The sequence below is a fragment of the Podarcis liolepis genome (genome assembly GCF_965112155.1).
Source record: "Podarcis liolepis genome assembly, chromosome: 6".
NCBI classification, from domain to species: Eukaryota; Metazoa; Chordata; class Lepidosauria; order Squamata; family Lacertidae; genus Podarcis; species Podarcis liolepis.
The window spans coordinates 36,186,829-36,207,224 of NC_139559.1; the positions used below are offsets into that span (position 1 = coordinate 36,186,829).

A 20,396-nucleotide genomic window follows, 5' to 3' on the forward strand; every position below is an offset into this window, starting at 1 on the left:
TTATTCTGAGCCCCAAGAGGCACAACAGTTCATAAGGGACTCCCAACCTTTCCCTGCTTGGGTGCCTCATCCATCTGCTGAAGGTCAGTCAATAACAGCCAGATGTTCGCAGATCCTCCAGGCAATTGAAATGTGAGCCTCTGTCCTTGAGCAAGTCAGAGAAATGCTTATCACATGAATGAATTACTTGAGCAGCAGCATCTGCATATAGAGCAGCCAATTCAGTTCTCTCACAGGGATAGCCAGGTTGCAAGAACAGAGCAATGAGGCAGCTTACGCCACATGCTGTCTTGCACCCTGAAAGCATCTTACCATCATCAGCCACAACCATTTGACCCTCCACTCTTAATCTCAACCCCCTTCCTTCCAAATACATGGAAAATAATATATGCTAAAGACACTCCCCATTCTGAGTGAATGTTGAGCCTCATTACCTAGCATGGTGACCAGACTCAGGGATTTTAAATTCATCTAGTACAGCCATGTGGCAGGAGCAAGAGATTCTTTCTTAAAGGAAGACCTCTTGCTCCAACCACAAGACTGTGCATGATGTGTTTAAAATGGGTTAATCAACAGGTAGTACTTAAAATAATGTGAAGGAGGAGGAAGAGCCTTATCACCACCTTCCTGTAATGAAGGGCCAGGCAGACCTTCAGCTGAAATCAACTGATAGATCTGAAGGGGGTTTCAGCTTGACTGCAACAGTCTTTGTTCCATTTTCACATTTGCTAACCAGAGCACCTGTTTGAGGCAAGAGAAGAGCAAGAGAAGTCCTGGAGGCTTGCACAGTGGTCCTAGGCTAATCTCAAAGCTCAGTGGAAATAACCTCCTCCCAACTTCCCTTATCCTACCAATTACTGCATGTTTTTTGTGCCTTGTGTCCTCTTGGCTTCACTTGCAGCTGGCTTTGAGCATTTTATTTTATTGTTATTCTTCCTCAACATAAAACCAAATATACAAGCAAAATATAATCTAAGTTACAAAACACAAGAGCAGCACAAAGGTTTTAATTTCCAAATAAATACAGAGCAGATAATGTAGAAAAAGAAAAGCAGCAGAACACATCATAAAAGCCAGTTTTCACTATTTAGTTTGGCAAGGGAGTTTTGGATATCTGAATTTGACATATATATACTTTATTTTTTTTACTATTATCTTTTATAGGTGTGATGGGATGATTAGCTGCTTGTGCGTAAAATCGTGGTCCCTCAGAGTTTGTGCAACTCCACAAACCTCTGTGTGTGACAGAGCTCCTCAGACATGTCTGCCCTAGTCACTTGCAGATTCCGACAGTGGTTGTTTTCGGAAGCGCTTCCAGCATAGGAGCTCCTTAACGGAAACACGTCTTCTGGACTCACGACGTGACAGCTTCCGCCGAGGAAAGGGTCTCCCTATGGGAGCTTCTGACACCTCCCCACTGTTCTCGCTGGACGTGTCCCGGACCCCTCCCTCTTGCTCGCTTTCCCTCAGAGATCCTTCCCCTTCCCTGCTAGTTCCTGCTTTAGCTGCTGCGTCTCTCTCCGCATTCATGAGACCTTCCTCCAGAGACCCATCTCTCCCCCTGCTGGTCCCTGCTTTCGCTGCTGAGTCCCTCCCAGCCTCCAGGAGCCCTCTCCCCACCTGTTCCTCCGATGGCAGTTCCCTGACAATAGGCTTTTAGCTTTGAGTTTTATTTGTGTTTGTTTTGATTTTTGTGAGCTGCCTTGAGTCCCGGTTTGTCCCAGTTCTGGGAGAAAGGCGGGATATAAATACACATGACTATTATTATTATACATTACACTGAATATTTTTCCAAAGACAGTCCTCTGGGTCCCAGGCATACAGAGGGAATATTGGCTCCCATTTCTGCAGACATTTCCCATGTGATGTGGGCCCCATGAAACAGTGGCAAAAAGATTAGATCCTGTTCTTTCTGTTGGGAGGCTTGGAGAAGCATATTTAGGACTCCCAAGATCCGTCCATCCTGGCACTGATCTGTTCCACAACAAGTTCAAAGACAACTCCCACCACTTGGAGTTGTGGACATAGGAAACAGCCATGCAAAGACCTGTGATGGAGCTTTTACAAGGTACATTGGAAGATAAAAGGTAAAGGTAAAGGTACCCCTGCCCGTACGGGCCAGTCATGTCCGACTCTAGAGTTGCGCGCTCATCTCGCTCAAGAGGCCGGGAGCCAGCGCTGTCCAGAGACACTTCCGGGTCACGTGGCCAGCGTGACTAAGCGGCATCTGGCGAGCCAGCACCAGCGCCGCACATGGAAACGCCATTTACCTTCCCGCTATAAAGCGGTACCTATTTATCTACTTGCACTTAGGGGTGCATTCGAACTGCTAGGTGGGCAGGAGCTGGGACCGAACGACGGGAGCTCACCCCGCCGTGGGGATTCAAACCACCGACCTTGCGATCAGCAAGTCCTAGGCACTGAGGTATTACCCACAGCGCCACCCGCGTCCCCCACATTGGAAGATACAGCCCTGTTATTAATGATACTGCTGCACTCCATTTGCATTACTTGTTTCTGTGGGGATGTCATCTTTTGAATTATGGCACCACCAGCTGTAACAGATGCCTCATGTTATGCAGAATCCATTTGTCAGAGTCCACAGGTAAGCCAGGATCTGCGGCCTGAGACCCATTTCTTGAGCTACACAGTAAAATTGGCCTATCAGCGTACCATTTGTGTCTTCAGACAATATCAACATGATACCTTTGGCCCCTGTGTTACAGATTCCCTTTTTAAGAAATATAAAAAAAGGAAAGGAAAACCTCCTCCCTCCTTCCCACACACAACTGTGCATAATGCTTCTCATGAACCCTGCTGGGGGAACTTTCACTCCCTACAAACCAGATAGGAATAGATGCCTTGCCCAAAGCAAAACAGGAAGGAGAAGTGACAGGCCCACCCCCTCTTCTCCCCACCCCCTAAATCTTCAAAGCCCCAAGCCTGCATGACCACTGCCAAAATGCTCTATTGTAATCAGCAAATGAGGCAAGCCAGGCATGGAGCCTTGACTTGCAAGCCAGACAATGTGTTTTGTGACAATGCCAGTTAAGATACTACGGGCTCCTGTCAGCTCAGTTGCCAAAAGGGACTCTGACAGGAATATTAAAGACAGAGAGGCACAATGCCTTCTAGGGTTCACTATCCCTCACAGCTTTCCAACTTACTTTTATGATTTTCATGTGTTCATCCCCCAAGCATTTAATACCCCAGGGGTGCTGCTAGCGAGGCTGTCAGACACTGATGAGATTATATTATCAAGATAAAAGAGAAGCCACATCTAGTGCCCCCATTCCAGCAAAGGCTAATAATTACTAAGTGATAGAGCACACTTTTTAAAATAATAATAATAAAAAATTCCATTTTCCAGCCTTGGTCCACTCAGCCCCTATTGTGCCACCATCATTAAAGCATTTTATTTAATTTTTCAATGCAGTCCTTTTTTCAAAAGAGCCACAGCGTCGAACTGCGAGAAATAAATTGCTACAGTGAGTTAGCAGGGGCTAATCACCAAGAGTCAAGGAAAATTATGATCTCAGCACTAAAGTGTTGATTTCATTTCTAAAAGGTTATATGGTCCAGAGTGAACATTAAAAACAAGTCATCCCTCCACCACTGATGGAAAAAAGCTGCTGTAAAACATACACCCTCCACTTACCACCAGACTGCATAGGACTCTACTTGATGGGCTGTACGTGATACAAATGAGGGACTGAGCCTAGGGCTTGCCGATCAGAAGTTTGGCGGTTCGAATCCCCGTGACTAGGTGAGCTTCCGTTGCTCGTCCCTGCTCCTGCCAACCTAGCAGTTTGAAAGCACGTCAAAGTGCAAGTAGATAAATAGGTACCACTCTGGCGGGAAGGTAAACGGTGTTTCCGTGCACTGCTCTGGTTCGCCAGAAGAGGCTTAGTCATGCTGGCCACATGACCCGGAAGCTGTACGCCAGCTCCCTCGGCCAATAAAGCGAGATGAGCGCCACAACCCCTGAGTCATCCGCGACTGGATCTAATGGTCAGGGGTCCCTTTACCTTTACCTATCACACTGAATTATGCTCAGGGTTCAGGGAAGTGCAGTTCTGTGTGCTGCAAACAAGCCTATGTTAACAGCTTTGCTGGGCCACACAAATGGTCTCTGCAATCGGGTATCACACCTTATGTTGTTCATCACAATTCCTTCTAATTTCAGTTCAAGTCACCTCATGCTTTTGTTTATATAGCCAAAACTGCACCACCCACACACAAGAGAAAGGTTCCAGCAGACTCAAAGTAACCCTGAGGTTTGTGAATGTGTTAGTGGGAGAATACTAAAGGGGAGCCCCTCAAAACAACCTCATAAGAACTCAGTGGCACAGAATATTGAGAAAGTGAGGCCCATCTGCATTACACATTTAAAGCTATTTAAACATTCATGGCTTCCACCAAACAATCCTAGGGACTATAGTTTGTTAAGGGTGCTGAGAGTTGTTAGGAGACCCCTAGTCCCCTCACAGAGCTACAATTCTTCCCAGGGAATTCTGTGAAATGTAGCTCTGTGAAGGGAATAGGGATCATCTAACAACTCTCAATGCTTTTGAATTATGGTGCTGGAGGATATTCTAGAGAGTCCCATGGACTGCAAGAAGATCAAACCTATCCATTCTTAGGGAAATCAGCCCTGAGTGCTCACTGGAAGGACAGATCGTGAAGCTGAGGCTCCAATACTTTGGCCACCTCATGAGAAGAGAAGACTCCCTGGAAAAGACCCTGATGTTGGGAAAGATGGAGGGCACAAGGAGAAGGGGACGACAGAGGACGAGATGGTTGGACAGTGTTCTCGAAGCTACCAGCATGAGTTTGACCAAACTGCGGGAGCCAGTGGAAGACAGGAGTGCCTGGCATGCTCTGGTCCATGGGGTCACGAAGAGTCAGACATGACTAAATGACTAAACAACAACAACAACTCTCAACAACTCCTCCCACAGCTAATCCACAGTTTCTTGTGGGGGGAGACCTAGAAGGGCAGCAGTTGAAGAAGGAGCAAAAAGGGTTTTCTTGTGTGTTTCTTTGTGGCTGATTAGCTGTTTTCCCTGTGCAAAGGTCAGAGGGGGCAGGGTTTCTGTTGAGGCAGGGGATTAGCTGTGGGAGGAGCTTATCAGACCTAGAAGGGCAGCAGTTGAAGAAGGAGCAAAAAGGGTTTTCTTGTGTGTTTCTTTGTGGCTGATTAGCTGTTTTCCCTGTGCAAAGGTCAGAGGGGGCAGGGTTTCTGTTGAGGCAGGGGATTAGCTGTGGGAGGAGCTTATCAGACCTAGAAGGGCAGCAGTTGAAGAAGGAGCAAAAAGGGTTTTCTTGTGTGTTTCTTTGTGGCTGATTAGCTGTTTTCCCTGTGCAAAGGTCAGAGGGGGCAGGGTTTCTGTTGAGGCAGGGGATTAGCTGTGGGAGGAGCTTATCAGACCTAGAAGGGCAGTAGTTGAAGTAGGAGCAAAAAGGGTTTTCTTGTGTGTTTCTTTGTGGCTGATTAGCTGTTTTCCCTGTGCAAAGGTCAGAGGGGGCAGGGTTTCTGTTGAGGCAGGGGATTAGCTGTGGGAGGAGCTTATCAGACCTAGAAGGGCAGTAGTTGAAGTAGGAGCAAAAAGGGTTTTCTTGTGTGTTTCTTTGTGGCTGATTAGCTGTTTTCCCTGTGCAAAGGTCAGAGGGGGCAGGGTTTCTGTTGAGGCAGGGGATTAGCTGTGGGAGGAGCTTATCAGACCTAGAAGGGCAGCAGTTGAAGAAGGAGCAAAAAGGGTTTTCTTGTGTGTTTCTTTGTGGCTGATTAGCTGTTTTCCCTGTGCAAAGGTCAGAGGGGGCAGGGTTTCTGTTGAGGCAGGGGATTAGCTGTGGGAGGAGCTTATCAGACCTAGAAGGGCAGCAGTTGAAGAAGGAGCAAAAAGGGTTTTCTTGTGTGTTTCTTTGTGGCTGATTAGCTGTTTTCCCTGTGCAAAGGTCAGAGGGGGCAGGGTTTCTGTTGAGGCAGGGGATTAGCTGTGGGAGGAGCTTATCAGACCTAGAAGGGCAGCAGTTGAAGAAGGAGCAAAAAGGGTTTTCTTGTGTGTTTCTTTGTGGCTGATTAGCTGTTTTCCCTGTGCAAAGGTCAGAGGGGGCAGGGTTTCTGTTGAGGCAGGGGATTAGCTGTGGGAGGAGCTTATCAGACCTAGAAGGGCAGCAGTTGAAGAAGGAGCAAAAAGGGTTTTCTTGTGTGTTTCTTTGTGGCTGATTAGCTGTTTTCCCTGTGCAAAGGTCAGAGGGGGCAGGGTTTCTGTTGAGGCAGGGGATTAGCTGTGGGAGGAGCTTATCAGACCTAGAAGGGCAGCAGTTGAAGAAGGAGCAAAAAGGGTTTTCTTGTGTGTTTCTTTGTGGCTGATTAGCTGTTTTCCCTGTGCAAAGGTCAGAGGGGGCAGGGTTTCTGTTGAGGCAGGGGATTAGCTGTGGGAGGAGCTTATCAGACCTAGAAGGGCAGCGGCGCGCGCCTAGCGGCGCGCGCAGTTTGATCCATCTTTTAGATTTAGGGGAGCTAGTCTCAAACGTTTGTTGGGGGAGACCTAGGTGTTTTTCTTGTGGGGGGAGTTATTTGTCCTGTCTTCACGCTTTTTATGATGGAGGACCGCTGTAGCCACCCCCAACGACACGTTCTCAAGATGGAGGGGGAGGGAACAGCTGCAGTCGCCTGCGGTTCCTGCGCAATGTTTGCCATCTTGCCAAAGGTTGCAGGCAGCTTTACCTGCAGCAATTGCATGTTGATTGCCCTCTTAAAAGACAAAGTCCAGCAACTGGAGGAACGTGTAGCTACGCTCCAAAGAATTAGAGAGCTGGAGCTCTTCTTGGAAGCAACAGAGCACACCGTCTCCACCAAGGAGGAGACAGGGGACTCCCCTGAGAAGGAGGCTAGTTCCCCAACACAGGAGCCAGATATATGGAGAAACGTGACTCAAAGAAGTAGGAGGCCCAGGGTTCGCTCTGATTGTTTAGAAATACACAATCGCTTTGAGGTCCTCTCCCCTAACATGGAAGACGAAGAGCAGACTCCATTTGAGGATCTCTCCCTCATTACAGTCGATCAGGTATATGAAGATGAGCAGCAAAGTCAGTCCTCAGGGAATGTGCAGGCGATCTTGGAACGGACAGCTCACGGAAGAACCCCGACCAAACCTAAGAGGAGGCGTGTAGTGGTGATAGGGGATTCCCTACTGAGGGGAACAGAAGCAGTGATCTGTGGGCCTGACAAGATGTCTCGGGAAGTGTGCTGTCTCCCCGGGGCTAAGATCCAAGATGTAACTGAACGACTGCAAGGAATCATAAAACCCACTGACAAATACCCCTTCCTCTTGGTTCATGTGGGAACCAATGACACTGCAAGCAATAGCCTCCAGAAGATCAAAAGAGACTACGAGGCTCTCGGCAGGAAATTGAAGCAACTAAATGCACAAATTGTCATCTCATCTGTCCTCCCAGTTGAACGACGTGGCCCAGGGAGAGAGGGAAAAATAGTGGAAGTGAACAGCTGGCTTCGCAAATGGTGTAAACAGGAACGGTTTGGATTCTTAGATCACGGACTGCAGTTTCTTGAAGATGGACTTCTGGCAAGCGATGGGCTGCACCTCACAACGGTTGGGAGAAATGTTTTTGCCAAAAATCTCAGAAACCTCATCAGGAGGGCTTTAAACTGACTAATGTGGGGGAGGGAGACAGTGCTCCTGAAGGTAGGAGTCTATCAATTGATGAAGATGATCATCCAAATGTCATAGACCAAATGGAGCAAACAGCACGCAGACCAAGTGGTGGGAGGAAAAAATCCTTAAATAAGAGACACGGGGGAATGATTAATGGACTTCAATGTCTGTACACTAATGCGCAAAGCATGGGAAATAAACAAGATGAGCTTGAGCTCTTGGTACAGCAAACTAAATATGACATAATAGGCATCACTGAAACCTGGTGGGATAAGTCCCACGATTGGAATGTAATAATGGGGGGATACAATCTATTTCAGAGAAACAGACCAGACAAGAAAGGAGGAGGAGTGGCGTTATATGTCAGGGATGTGTATACCTGTGAAGAAATCCAAGATTTAGAACCTCAAAGCCAAAGTGAGAGCATTTGGGTCAAAATTAAGGGAGAGAAGAGTAACAGAGACCTCATTGTGGGAGTTTACTATAGATCCCCAAGCCAAACGGAGGACATAGATGATGCCTTCCTGGAACAGATGGCCAAGCATGCAAAAGGAAGGGAGATAGTAGTAATGGGGGACTTCAATTACCCGGATATTTGTTGGAGGTCAAACTCAGCCAAGAGCATAAGGTCAAACAGATTCCTCACTGGCCTTGCAGACAACTTCATTGTCCAGAAAGTGGGAGAAGCAACAAGAGGAACAGCCATTTTAGATCTGGTCCTAACCAATGTGGATGACCTGGTTAGTGGGGTAGAAGTGGAAGGATCATTAGGCGCGAGTGATCATGCTCTTCTGAAGTTTACTATACAGCGGAAAGGAGCAGCCAAGCATACTAGGACTCAATTTCTTGACTTTAAGAAAGCCGACTTCATAAAACTTAGGGAAGTGCTGGGTGAGATCCCATGGACAGTAATACTAAAAGGAAAGGGAGTTCATGATGGCTGGGAGTTTGTTAAGAGGGAGATAGTAAAAGCACAACATCAGGCAATACCAATGAGACGGAAACATGGAAGGTGCCTAAAGAAGCCAGGGTGGCTATCTAAAGAACTTTTAACTGAGTTAAGATTAAAAAAGGATGTGTACAAAACATGGAAAAGGGGGGAAACCACCAAAGAGGAATTCAAACAAATAGCCAGCACGTGTAGACACAAAGTCAGAAAAGCTAAAGCACAGAATGAACTCAGGCTTGCTAGAGAGGTTAAAAGCAACAAAAAAGGCTTTTATGGGTATGTTCGTAGCAAAAGGAAGAACAAAGAAACAGTGGGGTCACTCAGAGGAGAAGATGGTGAAATGCAAACAGGGGACACAGAAAGGGCTGAACTCCTCAATGCCTTCTTTGCCTCAGTCTTCTCCGATAAAGAAAACAATGCCCGACCTGAAGAATTTGGAGCAAATGATCCAGCAAAGGAAACACAGCCCAGAATAACTAAGGAGATAGTACAAGAATACTTGGCTAGTTTAGATGTATTCAAGTCTCCAGGGCCAGATGAACTGCATCCAAGAGTATTAAAAGAACTGGCAGATGTGATCTCAGAACCACTGGCAGTCATCTTTGAGAATTCCTGGAGAACAGGCGAAGTCCCAGCAGACTGGAGGAGGGCAAATGTTGTCCCTATTTTCAAAAAGGGGAAAAGAGAGGACCCAAATAATTACCGCCCAGTCAGTCTGACATCAATACCAGGGAAGATTCTGGAGCAGATCATTAAGCAAACAGTCTGTGAGCACCTAGAAAGGAATGCTGTGATCACCAACAGTCAGCATGGATTTCTGAAAAATAAGTCATGTCAGACTAACCTGATCTCGTTTTTTGACAGAATTACAAGCCTGGTAGATGAAGGGAACGCAGTGGATGTAGCCTACCTTGATTTCAGCAAGGCATTTGACAAGGTGCCCCATGATATTCTTGTAAAGAAGCTGGTAAAATGCGGTCTTGACTATGCTACCACTCAGTGGATTTGTAACTGGCTGACTGACCGAACCCAAAGGGTGCTCATCAATGGTTCCTCTTCATCCTGGAGAAGAGTGACTAGTGGGGTGCCACAGGGTTCTGTCTTGGGCCCGGTCTTATTCAACATCTTTATCAACGACTTGGATGATGGACTCAAGGGCATCCTGATCAAATTTGCAGATGACACCAAATTGGGAGGGGTGGCTAACACCCCAGAGGACAGGATCACACTTCAAAATGACCTTGACAGATTAGAGAACTGGGCAAAAGCAAACAAGATGAATTTTAACAGGGAGAAATGTAAAGTATTGCACTTGGGCAAAAAAAATGAGAGGCACAAATACAAGATGGGTGACACCTGGCTTGAGAGCAGTACATGTGAAAAGGATCTAGGAGTCTTGGTTGACCACAAACTTGACATGAGCCAACAGTGTGACGCGGCAGCTAAAAAAGCCAATGCAATTCTGGGCTGCATCAATAGGAGCATAGCATCTAGATCAAGGGAAGTAATAGTGCCACTGTATTCTGCTCTGGTCAGACCTCACCTGGAGTACTGTGTCCAGTTCTGGGCACCACAATTCAAGAAGGACACTGACAAACTGGAACGTGTCCAGAGGAGGGCAACCAAAATGGTCAAAGGCCTGGAAACAATGCCTTATGAGGAACGGCTAAGGGAGCTGGGCATGTTTAGCCTGGAGAAGAGGAGGTTAAGGGGTGATATGATAGCCATGTTCAAATATATAAAAGGATGTCACATAGAGGAGGGAGAAAGGTTGTTTTCTGCTGCTCCAGACAAGCGTACACGGAGCAATGGATCCAAACTACAAGAAAGAAGATTCCACCTAAACATTAGGAAGAATTTCCTGACAGTAAGAGCTGTTCGACAGTGGAATTTGCTGCCAAGGAGTGTGGTGGAGTCTCCTACTTTGGAGGTCTTTAAGCAGAGGCTTGACAACCATATGTCAGGAGTGCTCTGATGGTGTTTCCTGCTTGGCAGGGGGTTGGACTCGATGGCCCTTGTGGTCTCTTCCAACTCTATGATTCTATGATTCTATGATTCTATGAAATTCTGTGGTCTACGCAATCCAAGCTACATCTCCAAGTATGATTTCTGTCATTTCTGGCACCTTGCAGAAATGGACTCCAGATGAACAACTGGAAGGACTTCTACATAAATGGATGAGTGGCATATAATGGGCTTTAACACTTCTCCACAAAACATGATGCCAGCATTAGATTTATACCAAACCTAGCAGTAACCTTTAGGGGGGAAAACCTTCTCTAAAGGAACCTACAAATTATGAATCACTGACTATGTCTCCAAGGTAATTATGGCAAGGCTAGTTATATCATTATTTGGACAAAAGTAAAAAAGTGCCAGTTCTACACCATTCTCCACTTTGGTACATCATGTTTTCCTCGTTATGCTTTCTTCATTTATTCTATTTAATGGTGCACTTTCTCATCAATGGCCCTCAAAACTGCCAGCAATAAGACACCAACTAACATGTTTTGGAACAATAACCACCATACAATGTCATTCAACAAATTGCCTTAAAAGTAGAGGTCACATTTCCTTGTGGATAACATTCTGTGGCACTAATACAAGGGATGGAAGGGTCCAGACATGAAAATGGACACAACAATAGATGTAATCCTTGCTTTTGTACGGTAGGTTACATCTCAGCCATGCAAAAGACAGAGGTCTTACATACACATCTCTCCTTCCTCCTTTCAGGCAAGCAAGAGGTATTAATACAGTTCAAGGGACGTACTTCAGCCCAGCAAAAGTACATGTTGGTGGGGCCTCTGAGAGGGGGTGGGGCCCCGAGAGCCAATTTCAGGGTTTTCATGGGGGGAAGAGAGGGAGGAAAGCCTTTAGTCCAGGCATGGGCAAACTCGGCCCTCCAAATGTTTTGGGACTACAACTCCCATCATCCATAGCTAACAGGACCAATGGTCAGGGATGATGGGAATTGTAGTCCCAAAACATCTGGAGGGCCGAGTTTGCCCATGCCTGCTCTAGTCAGTAAGAGGTTTAGAGTAATATCTCAAGCCACTCCAGCAGCTGAAACTACACCCATATACAGAACCCATGAGGGAGGGTTTGGCAGCCCTAATCTGAACCACTAGGGATACCTCAAACACACCATTATTTCCTTAATGTCCAGACTCAGGACAAAGTAGATTTTCCACACAGCTGTCTATATGCAAGGTTGCTCATATATTTAAAATATGAGCTTTCCTATACTGGCTATCCAGCCGATGACCACTTGGACCCACAGCTGAATCCTAAACCTCAGTGCCATTCTGTGGCAGCAAGTTCCACAAAATACAGGTAGCTGTGGAGAACCTGGGAGTCTCTTTGTAATGCTGCTGGAAAGATCCAGCCTAGAAAGCAGAGCCTCAGAAAGCACCACATGCTCCAGGGCCATTCTGCAAGGAATATTCCATAATAAAAACAAGAGCAGACAGGCTTACAGAAATTAGACCATCACATCTCCCAGCACATGCTATGCTTTTGCTTCATCGTCCCTCTCCACAGTTTCCTTTGCCATCAGCATCTCTGCAATAGCCTCATGGCATCCTTAGATCCCAGTGTGGTGCCAGTGTGGTGTAGTGGTTAAGAGCGGTAGTCACGTAATCTGGGGAACCGGGTTCGCGTCTCCGCTCCTCCACATGCAGCTGCTGGGTGACCTTGGGCCAGTCACATTTCTTTGAAGTCTCTCAGCCCCACTCACCTCACAGAGTGTTTGTTGTGGGGGAGGAAGGGAAAGGAGATTGTTAGCCGCTTTATCACCTTCGGGTAGTGATAAAGTGGGATATCAAATCCAAACTCTTCTTCTTCTTAGCCAGGGCAGAGCCAGAGAGTTGAGCCTATGGACTGGGACCACTTCCCACTCATGGAATACTGGAAATACTGACAGCAGCACTAGAAACCCAGTGTCAGTTTCCAGCTCCCCTGGCCTTATAAAAATCAAACAATGTAAGGGAAATTTGTGTTTGTAAGTTGTCATGCCTTAAAATAGTTACAGACAAGTGGGACTGTAGCAAAATGTTGCAGTATAGCGTGCTCACTCATTTTGTTCTGTTTTCAGCTTAACAAACACAGTTCCCAAAGCCCTTCCACTCCTCAGGATTGGAAACTATCCTACTCATTGCTATGTTCACGGTCACTCCATTTCCATCTTTCTAGTCCACATTCCAATAGTATATAGGAATATATAGAAAACAACCACAGAAAAATATGGGCTTATACAGTATCCAGTTGCAGCAGTAAGTAACTGTCCTGTCAAGGCAAGGATTTTCACTTGGGTCGCAAGACTTTCTCCCCTCCTCCCTCCACCCGCCCCCTACATCTGTTCAGGGGTTCTCCGAAATCTCCAGAGCAGATTTAGAGAGGGTACAGGGCACACAGGGGGAGGAGATGGGAGGGATCCCACTGCGCAAGCAGAAATCTGTGTACTGGTGAGATGAAGGAATTGGATACCACCTACAGAAGCACACTTTTGTGGTAAAAGTGGGAGGGTCAGGCACCTTAGACAGTATTGTCACTATGAAAAATAATCAGTTTCTCAATTTTGTACACTACAAAATTTAGTGAGCTCCTGGTTCTCAACTGTATCCTCCTTAAGCTGCAGGTGATCCCATTTTAAAAAAACCTTGAGCAGGGGATGCTAACAAATCGCCACCACCATTTTCTCTCTTTCATCTTACAGCTCCATTGCTGCCATCACTATGTGATAAAGAGCTTGAGAGTGTTATGGTTCAACCACCGGCTAAGCCATTTTGGGGCAAGCACTTTTCTTTGGAATCTGGCTATGAAGTTGCCCTCAGTCAATTTTGTTATGGTTCAGTCTTTGGCAGCCGAATATATTTATCATGGCCAAAAGGAGGAGACGAGTCAAGATTTCTGAATTTTGTAGATACTCTGATGGTCATAAGCCACTCATTTCAGTAAGACTACCTGATTTGAGACAGCCATGATTTTGAGTAAGATGGCATCAGGGCTCAGCTGCTACCTGCAAGGCCAAAGAGGTGGATTTACAGCAGTCTTCCAAACATCATATTTTCTCCAGGAAAAAGTAGTAGCAATGTCTCTACCCCATGATGTCACCCTCCTATCAAGGAAAGGTGTCAGCATTATTTATTTATGGGGGAAGGAAATGTAGAGATCAGCATAGGCTCATCTGCTACTGCCCATGAATTAAAAAGAAAAGAAAAATTAAAACATGTTCTGCATTTATACAGATACAAGTGCACACAGAATTGGACTCGCAATTCCTGAAATCACACAGGAGAGACCTGTGGCCCTTAAGCACAGATCAGGGTATCATTCTGTGCCCAGCTCACTGCAGCCACAAGCTGCTGTCAATTCTGAGCAGCAGCGAACTTTTGACAAGCCCTAGAGCACCTGCCACTTGTACCAATTGCTTTGCTAAGCCAGGTGTTCTCATGCATCTACGAAATTAGGCAGGGAAAAGAGAGGGAATGCAGCTGAAATGCTGCAGGGAAATTGTGCTGGCTGAGGCTAACTGGGCACATAGTATGGCCCTCTTGAGGTCCTCTTGACCAGCAGTTTCTGCTAGTCAAGAGAAGAGGTCGCTAGACAATGGACAATGTTTTAAGCTGCAAGGAGGACTGCTCCCATACAACTTAAATGATTGGTGGAAGGAGGGAGAGAGAAAGGATTAAAGGAGGAGATAAGTCTTGGAAAATACACAGCTTTAAGCAGACATTCTCTGAATCCAACTTTCCTCCACTGTTAGAATTATTAGTAATAACAGTATACATCTCCAAATATACATCCCAGTGCAGAATGTCTATCAACACTGCATTACTTTCAAAGGAATTTGAATTTGGATGGTGCACATCAGAACTCACATTCCAAGGAATGCAATGTGGTGTGAGGAGACCATCATTCCACTAGAACGCACAAAAGCCACAGCATTTTCATGAGTTGGCCTATATTATCATCATCATCTTACTTATGTCCTGCTCTTCCTTGAGAGTGGCTTTCCATGAGGCTCATGGGGGTCTCCCACTCAAGCAAGGGTGGTCCAGCAACTCCTAAGTTCACCTGTACTGTAGGATTAGATGCTCCCAGACCCAAAACAGGCCTACATGTAAACAGGTGACTTTAAGTGCATAATAGGTTAAAGGGGGAAAGCATTTCTAGAAAGTAACAAGATGCCTTGAGTGTAATTTGAGAAACAAAATTATTTTGGTTTATGCTTCCAAGGCCAGCCCAAGACATTTTGCCACCTGGGCAGATCACAAGTGACACACTCCACGCAAGTCAAGCTGTTTCGACATCTGAGGCAGAAAATCCAACACGTGCTGCTTCTTCCCCTCCCTGGAACTACAAATGCAACAACACGCCTAATTACGAATCTGCTACCCTTTCACAACGCCCACAATCAGCTGCCTGAGGCAGCCGTCTCCCTCTGCCTAATAGTAGGGTTGGCCCTGCAACTGCATCTAGTGAAGCAGGTGTCTTAACCTGGAGGTTGGGTGGTCCTGAGAGAAAGTAGCAGCAGGGGAAACCGGGAGGCCCCATGTGGCTGTGCTGCAGCCCTCAGCAGCAGCCTGCTTCGCTGACACCTACTGTGACATCAGGGTTATCTTTAAAGTGATGCAACAAAATGCCACTCTCGCTGCAGAAGAAATTACCTTGATCCAACCCCCCCCCCAAAAAAAATAATAATAATCAGGGGTGAGGCAGGGCAACTCCCCTTGTAGGTAAACACTTCTCCTCTGTACCCTTAGGGGACCCAGGAGGTGCTCTCCATTCTGTAGCTGATGTCAACAGCCTCCATCCTACCTTTCCTGAGATTGTCCATTGCTTCTGTGTGCCAGCTAGGGAGCTCCATCGCACGAGGGTGAGGTTGCAAGGGGAATGCAAGTCAGCAACGGAATCTGGGACTGGCAGGACACAAGTGGGGCAGGAATGTTCTTTCCTATGTTCTATGCGGGCCCGAGGTCGACCTCTGCGGAGAGCAAGGTGCTGATTTTGCATGCTATGGACCAGAACTCAACAAATCCCCGTGCAAGCATTGTTGGGGAAGGTATGAAGACCTCCAAAGATTCACTGCCTCTTGCAGATACCCCGCCCGTACTGTGCTTTCCTATTCTACGCATGGAAGACTGCTGAATTAACAGTAGGGCTGACCGAGGAAGTATTAGGAGCAATTGCTGTTGTTAGATTTTCTGGATTTCTTGTTAGTGGCCGGTGCCAGCACTCGGAGTTTTGCTTTCCACCTTGTTCGGAAAGCTTTAAATCATTCTCTCTCTCTCTCTCTCTCTCTCTCTCTCTCTCTCACACACACACGCGCGCGCGCGCGCACACACACACACACACACACACACACACCCCTCTCAAGAACACCAGTTGTCTTCAAACGTGCGCACTGCCAAAGCCCAGCCAAAATGGAGTGCACGTCAGACCTGCCCAGACGGCATCGGAGCCGCCGCGAACTCCGCGAGGAAGCCCTCGATTCCGTTGCCAAGAGCCGGTCCCTTACAAGCGGAGCCTGGCTTAGCAGACCCCGTTTCGCTCTTCTGACTGCCGGCGCTCCTGTTTCCCTTGAAGCAAGAGCGAAGGGACCCCCATCCCAGATCCGATTTCGACAACGCGCTCGGCGCTGAGAACGCTGAAGTTCAGTTCCCAAACTAGCTCGCCCGTCGCTCCAACCCCGAGAGCGCGCAACGCAGGCACCCTGGCCAGCCAGCTGGCCGAAACCACCGCGTCCCCGGTGAGCCGGCCAGGCACAAGCAGGCGCGACGGAGCGGCGCAGCTCTCGCTGTCCAGCCGGCTGCAGGACCACCGCCAAGCCCCCAAACTTGCGCGAGAGGAGCCCAGAAGCGGCTCGCTGCCCCGTCGAGCCCGCGGGGAAACTTGGCGCGCTCGTCCCCCTCCGAAGCGGCCGCGCCGAGCCACCCCCGACGTGCTTCCCTTACCGGTGGGCGGCGCGTCCTGGCAGCGGGCCCCCTCGGCTCTGGCGCCCCTCTCGTTCTACCCAGCTTGCTGCGCCCCGGGAAGTCCGTCGGGATCCGTCCGTCGCGACCGCGAGTCAGCAACGGTGCCTCGTGCCCGCGCCTCCTCGGCTCTGGCGCCCGGGGCCGCCTGGCATCGCCTCGGCCAGTCTCTCCGGCGGGGCTGCCCGGCGTCTCCCTGCTGCCGCTCGGCACGCGCGCGCAGCCTTTGCAGGAGGCTCCGCTCGCCACGGCATCCGGCTGCCTTTGCTCCGCGCGCTGCCAGCCTGAGCCTCAGCCTCCTCCGGGGGCTGCTGGGCGCGCAGAGGCGGGCGCACGGAAGGACCGCAGCGACCCCTACAGGCCGCCAGGGGCATTCTTCCCTTTTTTGGAGGTGAAGGAGCGTCTTAGGCTCCAGGGATCTAGGGAGGTCCCCTTACTAGATTCCTCCCTTCCGTCTGGGCGTAGGGGCTGCGTTGTGCTTCTTCCCGCGGCAGGTAAGAGTCGTTGCACCTTCATCATCAGCGGTGTGGCAGGCAGAAATTCAACAGGTGGAGCTTTTCCTCTGGCATGCTGGTGCAGAGGTAAGGAAAGCGTGACTGTCTGCCTGACGCGAGGCTGTTCGAGAGCAAAAGTGGCGAGTCTGCGTTGTCCCTTCGCTTCCAAGGCTACAAGGAAGGAGATGCATTTCCTTCCTTGCCTTTGGGTGAGGAGCTGCATTTTGGGGGGTCGCTGGAGGTCGATCAAGTTTGCGGTCCCATCCGCGCTTAATTGGGGTTGGGGTTCAGCGCGGGAGAGTATCAGGGGTGCGTGCATATTGTGCCAAATTTAAAGGAGAACAAAGGCAAAGCGCTGAATTTCAAAGTATAAAATGAATTTAGTGGAAGACTTTGGGAGAGAGGAATCACTAATTGGCTCAGTATGTCAGTGAGAGCCAGACGGGCAGAAAAATAGAAGACACTAGGCTAGGACTTCTTAGCATAGTGCAAAGCCTAATAAGTCACTGGTTCACATTCTGAACACATTAGATGGCATTAGGAACTCTCTGTTTCCCACCTACCACCCACAATGTAGGAGTATCACACTGGCCTGCCTTGCAGGGGTGTTGTAAAGAGTCCAAGAATACATGTGAAATATTTTCTATGCTCACAATTTCTATATAAATGCAAAATAAGAATATAATGGCTGACCACTCTCCCTGCTTTCTACAGAGGTCATTGTGAAGAGCCTCCCTCCCTGTGTCCTTTCTTGCTCCTCCTCCTGACAGCCTTCTGCTGCCTGAAGAAAATATAAAGGGCCTGGTTCTGTCTCCTTCCAGCCCCAGCTGTTCAGTGCCATTCTGACCAATGCAGCTGTATGATGCTTGGAGCTCAGGAAGGGGATTCCCCTTGCAGTTGCAATGAGTGGGGTGGTGGTCAATGCAGGCAGGCTGCTGCTGCTGCAGAGTGGCTGGCAGTCCATTATGACCTGATGCAGACATATCTACAGCAAGATCTACTTTAGCTGATGGGCTTCTGGGGCCAGGATGGACTGCAACTTCAAACCGGTTCACAAAACCTGTTTTATTCTACACGTAGGTAAGTGGTCTAGTCCCTGCCATTTCCCAGTATGTATTTGGATAAACAGTGTAACATGCCCCCCCATGCTTGGTATAATCACAATTGTAGAGCAAATGTGTAGCGTGAGATAACATTTAAACATTATTTGGCCGAGCAATATATCAAGAATGCACACACTTAAAATGGGCCCTGGGTGGTTCTAACATTTTACTATTCAGGATGCCAAGATCATAAAGCTTAAAAGACAACAATAACAATTTAATGGTTATTGAACAAGGGAGCTAAATCGAATGCATTTTTAATACTAATCAAATAATTGAGGGAAACCCCTTAATAGTCCTGTGATAACAAGCCAATAGTGTGTTACTCTCAAAATAAAAACGTTTTCGTCGTGAAAAGTGAAACCAAATCAGATAAATTTCTTTTTTTTTTAATCACTGAAATTCTTGTTAAATTAGACCAGATTGTTCACCGGATGAAGCCTGCACAATTAAAATTTCATTGCTGTAAGTACAAATATGTTTGCTTCCAAATCATTTCACAGAAAATGAAATCCCCTTCCCACAGAAGCCTGCAGCTTTCAAGATTTCACGAAGTTCTTTCGGTATAGAAAAAGGCATGCTGAGCCGAGGTAGTTTTTATTCTTCACAACTAACAGCTCCCCAGGCAAGGAAGAAAATGAAATCCTAATGAAGTTCGTTCTATCCAAAACTCCAAAAGTGGCCTTTTAGGACAAAACCGCTGATTTTATGTATGTAGATTTTATTGAAAAACCACACTGCTCTTTATACCAGTACTTAAGTGATCTTGTCAATTTCAGAACTGCCTCCTAAGGTTTTGAAAGGTCAAGTGCCTAAGTTTGGCTTATATGGTCTTCTACATTTAATGCTGTACAGAAGGAGCCCATATCAATGGGTTTTGTATAAGAGGCCCAGAAAAATTAACTGGCTTGTTCAAGTTTACATAGAGTCTTTGGCTAGAGATGCGACAATGGCTACTAAACCTGCTGGCTATTTTCTACCTTCACTGATCTCCATACGTCTGAATACTGCAGGAGAGGAGAGTGCTGTTGTGCTCAGGTCTTGATTTCAGGCTTCCCATGGGCATCTAGTTGGGCACCGCGAGAACAAGGTGCTGGACCAGTGAAAAACATTTCTGTACCCACTTTCTCCATGCCAGGAATCGTTTTATAAACCTGGATCATGCCACCTCTTATTTGCCTTTTCTCTTAAACTAAAAAGTCCCAAATGCTGCAACCTCTCTTCATAGTGGAGTCACTATATAACTATATTTGGTTGCAAGGAAGTGTCCCTTTGTGCTATCCCACTTCCCTCTTCTGCCAGCTCATTCATTGATTGATTGATTCATTCATTCATATGCCACTTTTCCATCAACAAATCATGCTCAAAGCAGCTTACAACAAAGAAAAAAGGGAATGCATTCCAAGCAAGCATTACAGAAGATTACTTAAACCACCACCAACTGGAAAAATAACAAGGGGGCTTCACAGTTTTACCTTAGTCCTAGAAACACCCCTCCCATGATGTCACTCAGTGTCCCTCTCCCACAGCTTTTTATAAGTCTCAGTAGTTTCCTTGTTCTCTAGGACCTCACACTTTTCATCAGTATAGCATTGCTGGCGGAAGGGGGAGTTATTTAACACGTTTCTCCAGTGCCATTTTCCTGATCTAACTTGCCTCCTAGCTGCTATTTGTCAGGTGGCAGGAGGCGGAAATCAAGAATTATGTGGGGAGCTTCCTATTGCTGAACAGAACAGGGCTTGATTGACATAACCATTTTGGGACAAAAGGGCGGGAGCATAATTAGACCCTCCAGGCCTCCCCATTTCGCCCGCAATACTGTTTTGGCCACACCCACCTGCCGTACTCCTGATGTCATGCATGATGTCAACTGCAGGACAGGTAAAGACATGACTGGGCCAAAGGAGGTTTGCAGCCACTTGTAAGATTGTTTAAGATTTAACCCTTAACAAGGTCTTAGAGGCAAATCATCCCCCAACTTGGACCATTGGTCCATCTTTGCCAGTGCCAGTTACTCTGTCTGGCAGGGATATTTCTCAGAACTTAAATCCAGTGTCCCTTAGCAGGAAATAGCAGGGACTGACCCAGAGGCCTTCTGCATGCAAAACAAATGCTTTGCTACTAATGCTCCTCCCTTGGATGATGATGATTTATTACTTATACCACACCCATTCAACTGTGTTGCCCCAGCC

General features: G+C 47.3%; 1 protein-coding gene across 2 annotated transcripts in view; it reads right to left on the reverse strand.

The window, feature by feature from the left end:
* Window positions 1–16,852, reverse strand: part of TAFA3 (TAFA chemokine like family member 3) — a 101,638-nt gene extending 84,786 nt beyond the window's left edge. Inside the window, exon 1 of one of the 2 annotated variants that reach the window (XM_083509129.1) lies at window positions 16,590–16,852. The gene's annotated coding sequence lies outside the window, so the exon portion shown is untranslated. Of the gene's footprint in view, window positions 1–16,076; window positions 16,097–16,589 lie in introns of those variants that run through there. The other variant, XM_083509130.1, reaches the window with a different exon arrangement.
* Window positions 16,853–20,396: the final 3,544 nt, after the last annotated feature.